This window comes from Salvelinus alpinus, chromosome 5, assembly GCF_045679555.1.
Source record: "Salvelinus alpinus chromosome 5, SLU_Salpinus.1, whole genome shotgun sequence".
NCBI classification, from domain to species: domain Eukaryota; kingdom Metazoa; phylum Chordata; class Actinopteri; order Salmoniformes; family Salmonidae; genus Salvelinus; species Salvelinus alpinus.
The window spans coordinates 66,708,611-66,718,578 of NC_092090.1; positions in this window are offsets into that span (position 1 = coordinate 66,708,611).

Sequence of the window (9,968 nt, forward strand, 5' to 3'; positions counted from 1 at the left end):
TTCAACCAGTGTGTGCCCAGTGGGTTCCTAGAGACTCACCGTCACTAATTCACCGTAATTCTAATCTATGAACAAGGCCCTACGATAATAAGAGCCTGAGAACAAAGAGAGACATTTACAATAAGTGACCTTATCCTGAACCTTTTTCTTAATAATTGCCTTTCTTTCACAGATACAGCACATACTGGAAATGTGTTTTATAATAATTATACTATAAAACAATGAACAAGGCCTTAACTATCATGTGTGCAACAAACAAAAAAAATCACACTACCCTGCAAAAATATTCAGGACCCTTGGATTTCTTCGCATTTTATTGTGTTACAAAGTGTGATTAAAATTGATTTATTGTCAAAAAGCTACACAAAATATAAAAAAACGAATTTAAGATAATAAAAAAATATATACAGTATAACTAAAATATAGTCATTGCATAAGTTGGCCTATTCAGCCTCTTTGTTTAGGAAAGCCTAAATTAGTTCAGGAGTCAAATTTGTCTTAACAAATCACATAAGGTCCATGGACTAATAGAGAATTAATAGGGGTTGACATGATTTTTGACTGACTAACCTCACTGTCCCCCATACATACAACATCTGTAAGGTTCCTCAGTCAAGTATTGCATTTCAAAACACAGATTTAACTATAGGGAGCTTTCTAAAAGCCTCATAACGAATGGCAGTGACATTGACTATCTCTTTAAGTATTGTCAAGTTAATAATTATGATGTGGATTATGTATTAAACCACCCAGACACAAAGACAGTCTTCTTTCTGAATTGAGCTGCAGGACAGGAATGAAACTACTCAGGGATGTTGCAATGAGGCCAAAAACTGGGGAGTTTATCAGGATAAAAAGAAACAGGATGTAGCTAAGCACAGGCAAAATCCTAGAGGAAAACCTGATCCAGTCTGCATTACACCGGAGACTGGGAGAGGAATTCACCTTTCAGCAGGACAATAACCTACAACACAAGCCCAAATCTACACTGGAGCTGCTTACCAATAATTGACTGTGAATGTTACGGAGTGGTCAAGTTACAGTTTGACTGAATACTTGAATGGCAATACTTGAAAATTGCTGTCTAACCATGATCCTCAACATCTTGACGAATTTTGAAAATAATAAATGGGCAAATATTGCACAATCCAGGTGTGCAAAGCTCTTATAGACTTACCCAAGAAGGTTCACAGCTGTAATCGATGCCAAAGGTGTTTCTAACATGCATTACCTCAGGAATGAGACAGAGATGGCCGCCTCGCTTCGCGTTCCTAGGAAACTATGCAGTATTGAGTTTTTTTAAATGTATTATTTCTTACATTGTAACACCAGGAAATCTTAAGTTTTATTGCATACAGCCGGGAGGAACTATTTGGATATAAGAGCAACGTCAACTTACCAACATTACGAACAGGAATATGACTTTCCCGAAGCGGATCCTCTATTTGGTCCACCACACAGGACAATGGATCGGATCCCAGCCGGTGACCCAAAACAACGGCACTGCAGAAGGGGCAGACAGAGCGGTCTTCTGGTCAGGCTCTGTAGACGGGCACATCACGCACCGCTCCCGAGTATACTACTCGCCAATGTCCAGTCTCTTGACAACAAGGTAGACGAAATCGGAGCAAGGGTTGCCTTCCAGAGAGACATCAGAGATTGCAACATTCTTTGTTTCACGGAAACATGGCTCACTCGGGATACGTTATCAGAGTTGGTACAGCCACCTGGTTTCTTCACGTATCGCGCCGACAGAAACAAACATCTCTCTGGTAAGAAGAAGGGCACGGGTGTATACCTTATGATTAACGAGACGTGGTGAGATCATGACAACATACATGAACTCAAGTCCTTTTGTTCACCTGACCTAGAATTCCTTACAATCAAATGTCGACAGCATTATCTACCAAGAGAATTCTCTTCGATTATAATCACAGTCGTGTATATCCCACCCAAGCAGACACCTCGACGTCCCTGAAAGAACTTCATTGGACTCTATGTAAACTGAAAACCACATATCCTGAGGATGCATTTATTGTAGCTGGGGATTTTAACAAGGCTAATCTGAAAACAAGGCTCCCTAAACTTTATCAGCATATCGAATGCGCGACCAAGGCTGGCAAAACCCTGGATCAGTGTTACTCTAACTTCCGTGACGCATACAAAGCCTTCCCCCGCCCTCCTTTCAGAAAATCTGACCACGACTCCATTTTGTTGCTCCCAGCCTATAGACAGAAACTAAAACAGTAAACGCCCGTGCTCAGGTCTGTCCAATGCTGGTCCGACCAATCGGATTCCACACTTCAAGATTGCTTCGATCACGTGGACTGGGATATGTTCCGCAGAGTGTCGGACAATAACGTTGATGAATACGCTGATTCGGAATGCGAGTTTATTAGCAAGTGCATCGGTTATGTTGTACCCACAGCGACTATTAAAACCTTCTCCAACCAGAAACCGTGGATTGATGGCAGCATCCGCACAATACTGAAAGCGCGTACCACTGCTTTTAATCAGGGCAAGGGGACCGGAAACATGACTGAATACAAACAGTGCAGCTATTCCCTCCGCAAGGCAATCAAACAAGCTAAACGTCAGTACAGAGACAAAGTAGAGGCGCAATTCAACGTCTCAGACACGAGAGGTATGTGGCAGGGTCTACAGTCAATCACGGACTACAAAAAGAAAACCAGCCCCGTCGCAGACCACGATGTCTTGCTCCCAGACAAACTAAACAACTTCTTTGCTCGCTTTGAGGACAATACAGTGCCACCGACACGGCCCGCTACCAAAACCTGCCGGCGCTCCTTCAATGCAGCCAACGTGAGTAAAACATTTAAACGTGTTAACCTTCGCAAGGCTGCCGGCCCAGACAGCATCCCTAGCCGCGTCCTCAGAGCATGCGCAGACCAGCTGGCTGGTGTGTTTACGGACATATTCAATCAATCAATCAATCCTTATCCCAGTCTGCTGTTCCCACATGCTTCAAGATGGCCATCATTGTTCCTGTTCCCAAAAAAGCTAAGGTAACTGAGCTAAATGACTATCGCCCCGTAGCACTCACTTCCGTCATCATGAAGTGCTTTGAGAGACTAGTCAAGGACCATATCACCTCTACCCTACCGCACACCCTAGACCCACTCCAATTTGCTTACCACCCCAATAGGTCCACATTCGACGCAATCGCAATCACACTGCCCTAACCCATCTGTACAAGAAGAATACCTATGTAAAAATGCTGTTCATCAACTACAGCTCAGCATTTAACACCATAGTACCCTCCAAACTTGTCATTAAGCTCGAGACCCTGGGTCTCAACCCCGCCATGTGCAACTGGGTCCTGGACTTCCTGACGGGCCGCCCCCAGGTGGTGAGGGTAGGAAACAACATCTCCATCCCGCTGATCCTCAACACTGGGGCCCCACAAGGGTGCGTTCTCAGCCCTCTCCTGTACTCCCTGTTCACCCATGACTGCGTGGCCATGCATGCCTCCAACTCAATCATCAAGTTTGCAGACGACACTACAGTGGTAGGCTTGATTACCAACAGCAATGAGACGGCCTACAGGGAGGAGATGAGGGCGCTCGGAGTGTGGTGTCAGGAAAATAACCTCACACTCAATGTCAACAAAACAAAGGAGATGATCATGGACTTCAGGAAACAGCAGAGGGAGCAGCCCCCTATCCACATCGACGGGTCATTAGTGGAGAAGGTGGAAAGTTTTAAGTTCCTCGGCGTACACATCACGGACAAACTGAAATGGTCCACCCACTCAGACAGTGTGGTGAAGAATGTGCAGCAGCGCCTCTTCAACCTCAGGAGGCTGAAGAAATTCAGCTTGTCACCAAAAACACTCAAACTTTTACAGATGCACAATCGAGAGCATCCTGTCGGGCTGCATCACCGCCTGGTACGGCAACTGCTCCGCCCACAACCGTAAGGCTCTCCAGAGGGTAGTGAGGTCTGCACAACGCATCACCGGGGGCAAACCACCTGCCCTCCAGGACACTTACACCACCTGATGTCACAGGAAGGCCAAAAAGATCATCAAGGACAACAACCCCCCGAGCCACTGCCTGTTCACCCCGCTATCATCCAGAAGGCGAGGTCAGTACAGGTGCATCAAAGCTTGGACCGAGAGACTGAAAAACAGCTTCTATCTCAAGGCCATCAGACTGTTAAACAGCCATCACTAACATTGAGTGGCTGCTGCCAACATACTGACTCATCTCTAGCCACTTTAATAATAAAAAATTGGATGTAATAAATGTATCACTAGCCACTATAAACAATGCCACTTTATATAATGTTTACATACCCTACATTACTCATCTCATATGCATATACTGTACTCTATACCATCTACTGCATCTTGCCTATGCCGCTCGGCCATCGCTCATCCATATATTTTTATGTACATATTCTTATTCATTCCTTTACACTTGTGTGTATAAGGTAGTTGTTGTGGAATTGTTAGATTACTTGTTAGATATTACTGCATGGTCGGAACTAGAAGCACAAGCATTTCACTACACTCGCATTAACATCTGCTAACCATGTGTATGTGACTTACACAACTAACCAAGGTGATAACTTACACAACTATATTTTTGTCCACTTTGACATCAGAGTATTCTGTGTAGATTGTTGACAAAATATGAGAATTGAATAAATTTTAATCTCACTTTGAAACACAATAAAATGTGAAGAAATCCAAGGAGTTTGAATTATTTTGCAAGGCACTGTAAATTGTACTGAACAAATTGTACTGGAAGGCCAGCATCCCGGAGTCACCTCTTCACTGTTGATATTGAGACTGGTGTTTGCGGGTACTATTTAATGAAGCTGCCAGTTGAGGACTTGTGAGGCGTCTGTTTCTCAAACTAGACACTCTAATGTACATGTCCTCTTGCCCACCGGGGCCTTACACTCCTCTTTCTATTCTGGTTAGAGCCAGTTTGCACTGTCCTGTGAAGCGAGTAGTACACAGCGTTGTACGAGATCTTCAGTTTCTTGGCAATTTCCCGCATGAAATAGCCTTAATTTCTTAGAACAAGAATAGACTGACGAGTTTCAAAAGAAAGTTCTTTGTTTCTGGCCATTTTGAGCCTGTAATCAAACCCACAAATGCTGATGCTCCAGATACTCAACTAGTCTAAAGGCCAGTTTTATTTATTCTTTAATCAGAACAACAGTTTTCAGCTGTAGTAACATAATTGCAAAAGGGTTTTCTAATGATCAAATAGCCTTCTAAAATGATAAACTTAGATTAGCTAACAATGTGCCACTGGAACACAGGAGTGATGGTTGCTGATAATGGGCCTCTGTACGCCTATGTAGATATTCCATAAAAAAATCTGCCGTTTCCAGCTACAATAGTCATTTACAACATTAACAATGTCTACACTGTATTTCTGTTAAATTTTATGTTATTTTAAATGTAAAAAAAGTGCTTTTCTTTCAAAAAAACTAGAACATTTCTAAGTGATCCCAAACTTTTGAACGGTAGTGTACACGTTGCTTTATAGAAACCAACAACACGTGATACACAGAAAGGTCATTCTGTGTGAAACTGGAACCAAAAAAACATTCAGTTTTGGATAATTTTGAAATTGTCAAATTTGTACCAAACATGATTTTAAAAAATTGCTTACTTGGAGAATGTCCAAAAGATCAACATATAGTAAACTCCAAAGACCTACAGTAGGTGTAATAAAAAAATAAATTTGTGGAATTCTGAATCATATGATTGCGTGCACCTAGACAATATGCTATCCAGCTTGTAAACTCTTGGGTCTCATTAAAAATAAGGTTGGTGAACTCTGGAATGCGCTGTACACAGTTTTCTATTGATGTTTACACCCGGATACTTAAAGACTACGTGCTTCTCTGGTGTCATTATGGAAAGCCTCAGGCTAGTTGAAAATGATTTCCTCCAGTGTGTTTTTTTGACAGTAAAGTAAGTATGAAACGTTGTTCATCCATCAGACAACTGTACTAACCACTCTGAATCTCGGACCTGTTCACACCTGTTTCCAGATTGCATATCCGTGTGTTCCGGAGTTCCGAATTAAGCAGCAGCAGCTGAAAAGATGAGCTCCTACAAATATTGAAATTTAAATGTTTTTTTAGAGTAAAGTACATCGAAAAAAAATCAAAAGAAAACTGCAAACTGAATAGGAGACCAAACAAGCAGCAAACAAAGAAGAAAGGCTTTTGAAAAAGTAACAATTTTTCATAAAATTATACTGTTTTCTTAGCTAGCTAAGTTGTTTACCTGTTGCTAGGCAGTTGCTAGGGACATTCCTGAAAGAAGCTAGCTAGCTAACAAGGAGTGTCTAGTTGGCAGAAGAGAAGAAGGGACAAAGAAGGGACAAAGTGGGACAAAATAAGGACAGAAGAAAAGGGAAAGGGGACATTAACTTCTTGCAACTATAGGGGGTGCTGTTCCGCATTAGCATATTTGGGTCTCCAAATTAAACTGCCTCGTGCTAAATTCTTGATCGTACAATATGCATATTATTGTTATTATTGGATAGAAAACAGTCTATAGTTTCTATAGGAGTTGAAATTTTGTCTCTGAGTGGTACAGAACAATTTTTACAGCACTTTTCATGACAGGGTTCAGATTTCAGAAATTTTTACCTCTGATCTGGGGTCTGTTTATAAGGCCACAGTGAATGCTATGAAGAAACCGACACTACCTACGTCTTCCTCTGGGTGTCTGTACGTCATCACGTTTTCAATGAACTCGATGGGATATTCCCAGCCATTATAAAAGCCCAAAATGTACAGAGACCCCCCTTTCTCAACGTGCGCCTCAAGCGTGAAGGCCATCGGACCTGCCTCGTTCCAAATCGTTTTCTAACCAGCTATATTTCTCCGGTCATGTTTTCAGTCGTTATAGTTGTTAAAAACATCATAATGTAGTTAATTTTAATCGTTTTATAGCAATTTATATCCGTTTAGTGCGATTCTGAGGAATTTATTTGTCGTGCACTTTCTAGCTTTGGGAACGTTTCGCGGTCTCGGTCGTTGTTAGTGGACATTTCGAAGGACAGAGGACATCTATCGACCAAAAGACGTTTATAACATAGAAAGGATACATTGCCCAAGAATATGATGGAAGATCAGCTCAAAGTAAGCAATATTTAATATGATAAACCGTGTTTCTGTCGAAATATTTTAAACGCATACATCGCCATTTTGTTTGGTGTAGCTTCACTTGGCCAACCCTGTATTGAAAAGTAAGGATAATTTTAAAAATGTAAATCAGCGGTTGCATTAAGAACTAATTTGTCTTTCGATTCCTGTCAACCCTGTATTTTTTAGTCAAGTATATGATTAGCTTTTAATTAAACTAGATCACTCTGATAGATGACGTCAGACATATTGAGGCTTGATTTCCTAGTATTTTTATTGTGTAACCACGGTTTTGTATGGCTAAATATGCACCTTTTCGAACAAACTGTATATGTATGTTGTAAAATGATGTTACAGGAGTGTCATCGGAAGAATTCTGAGAAGGTTAGTGAAAAAATTAATATCTTTTGGCGGTGATTACGTTATAGCGCTCTTTGGCTGGAATCGATGCTCTGGTAACGTTTTCACATGTAGTATGCTAACTTATCGATTTATTGTGTTTTCGCTGTAAAACGCTTAGAAAATCTGAAATATTGTCTGGAATCACAAGATCTGGGTCTTTCCATTGCTATGCTTTGTCTATTCTTATGAAATGTTTTATGATGAGTAAATTGGTCATACACGTTGCTCTATCTAGTAATTCTAGTGGATTTGTGATGGTCGGTGCAATTGTAAACTGTGATTTCTACCTGAAATATGCACTTTTTTCTAACAAAAACTATCCTATACCATGAATATGTTATCAGACTGTCATCTGATGGTTTTTTTTATAGGTTATTGGCTATCAATATCTTAGTTGAGCCGAATTGGTGATAGCACCTGAAGGAGTAAGAAACTGATGGAGTTAGAATAGTGGTGTATTTTGCTAACGTGTTTAGCTAATAGATTTACATATTTTGTCTTCCCTGTAAAACATTTTAAAAATCTGAAATGGTGGCTTTATTCACAAGATCTGTATCTTTCATCTGGTGTCTTGGACTTGTGATTTAATGATATTTAGATGCTACTATCTACTTCTGAAGCTATGCTATCTATGCTAATCAGTGTGTGGGGGGTGGGGGGTGCTCCCGGATCCGGGGTTGAGGTTCGGTAAAGGTTAAGGTGAAGCAGTCCTCTAAAGACACAAAAGACAATAATACAAGAAACAACACTTCTATTGCCTCTCCCTCTACGATACGCACTTCCGGTTTGGTTTGGAGCGAGTAGTTGCATTCCGCTTTGCTCCACAGGTAGTATTACAGGTAGTATTACATTTCATTTCATTACAGTACAACAGTTTGATTTGTTTGATCTTAGCTGGCTACATAGCCGTCTTTGTATCCAAGATAATTGTGTAGTCTAGAGTAATTGTCGAGGTTACCTAGCCAGTTAGAGGTTACCTAGCCAGCTACACTTTCAAACAAAGTCAACAACGCAGCCACTGCTAGCTAGCCTATTTCACCAGCCAGCAGTACTATATCATTTTAGTCAATAAGATTTTTTGCAACGTAAGCTTAACTTTCTGAACATTCGAGACGTGTAGTCCACTTGTCATTCCAATCTCCTTTGCATTAGCGTAGCCTCTTCTGTAGCCTGTCAACTATGTGTCTGTCTATCCCTGTTCTCTCCTCTCTGCACAGACCATACAAACGCTTCACACCGCGTGGCCGCTGCTACTCTAACCTGGTGGTCCCAGCGCGCACGACCCACGTGGAGTTCCAGGTCTCAGGCAGCCTCTGGAACTGCCGATCTGCGGCCAACAAGGCAGAGTTCATCTCAGCCTATGCTTCCCTCCAGTCCCTCGACTTCTTGGCACTGACGGAAACATGGATTACCACTGATAACACTGCTACTCCTACTGCTCTCTCCTCGTCTGCCCACGTGTTCTCGCACACCCCGAGAGCTTCTGGTCAGCGGGGTGGTGGCACTGGGATCCTCATCTCTCCCAAGTGGACATTCTCTCTTTCTCCCCTGACCCATCTGTCTATCGCCTCCTTTGAATTCCATGCTGTCACAGTTACCAGCCCTTTCAAGCTTAACATCCTTATCATTTATCGCCCTCCAGGTTCCCTTGGAGAGTTCATCAATGAGCTTGACGCCCTGATAAGTTCCTTTCCTGAGGATGGCTCACCTCTCACAGTTCTGGGTGACTTTAACCTCCCCACGTCTACCTTTGACTCATTCCTCTCTGCCTCCTTCTTTCCACTCCTCTCCTCTTTTGACCTCACCCTCTCACCTTCCCCCCCTACTCACAAGGCAGGCAATACGCTTGACCTCATCTTTACTAGATGCTGTTCTTCCACTAATCTCATTGCAACTCCCCTCCAAGTCTCCGACCACTACCTTGTATCCTTTTCCCTCTCGCTCTCATCCAACACTTCCCACACTGCCCCTACTCGGATGGTATCGCGCCGTCCCAACCTTCGCTCTCTCTCCCCCGCTACTCTCTCCTCTTCCATCCTATCATCTCTTCCCTCTGCTCAAACCTTCTCCAACCTATCTCCTGATTCTGCCTCCTCAACCCTCCTCTCCTCCCTTTCTGCATCCTTTGACTCTCTATGTCCCCTATCCTCCAGGCCGGCTCGGTCCTCCCCTCCTGCTCCGTGGCTCGACGACTCATTGCGAGCTCACAGAACAGGGCTCCGGGCAGCCGAGCGGAAATGGAGGAAAACTCGCCTCCCTGCGGACCTGGCATCCTTTCACTCCCTCCTCTCTACATTCTCCTCTTCTGTCTCTGCTGCTAAAGCCAATTTCTACCACTCTAAATTCCAAGCATCTGCCTCTAACCCTAGGAAGCTCTTTGCCACCTTCTCCTCCCTCCTGAATCCTCCTCCCCCTCCTCCCCC